Here is a 515-nt window from a genome sequence, read left to right as displayed (position 1 = left end):
GGTGGCCAAATTGGGAGAAGACCCCAAGTAGGATTCCTCCTACTTGGGGCGACCCCTTGGATGCCTCTCCTCCCCTTCAACCTATATATATGTGGGGAGGGGGTGCCTACAACAGACAACATCAACTGTCAGCCGTGTGCGGCGCCCCCTCCAAAGTTTACATCCCCGGTCATATTGTCGCGGTGCTTAGGCGAAGCCCTGCGCAGATTAGTTCACAATCACCGTCACCATGCCGCCATGCTGACGAAACTCGTCTACTTCCTCGACACCTTGTTGGATTTAGAGGGCGATGCACGTCATGAAGCTTAACGTGTGTAGAACTTGGAGGTGCCGTATGTTCGGTGCTTGATTGGTCGGAGCTAGAAGAAGTTTGAATACATCAACCGCATTGTCAAATGCTTCCGCTTTCGGTCTACGAGGGTACGTAGACACACTCTCCCCCTCTCGTTGCTAATATCCTAGATAGATCTTGCATGAGCATAGGATTTTTTTTGAAATTGTATGCTACATTCCCT

Source organism: Triticum dicoccoides, chromosome 4B, assembly GCF_002162155.2.
Source record: "Triticum dicoccoides isolate Atlit2015 ecotype Zavitan chromosome 4B, WEW_v2.0, whole genome shotgun sequence".
Classification (NCBI taxonomy): domain Eukaryota; kingdom Viridiplantae; phylum Streptophyta; class Magnoliopsida; order Poales; family Poaceae; genus Triticum; species Triticum dicoccoides.
The sequence above is the reverse complement of the archived record's forward strand: the minus strand, read 5'-3'. Positions refer to the sequence as shown.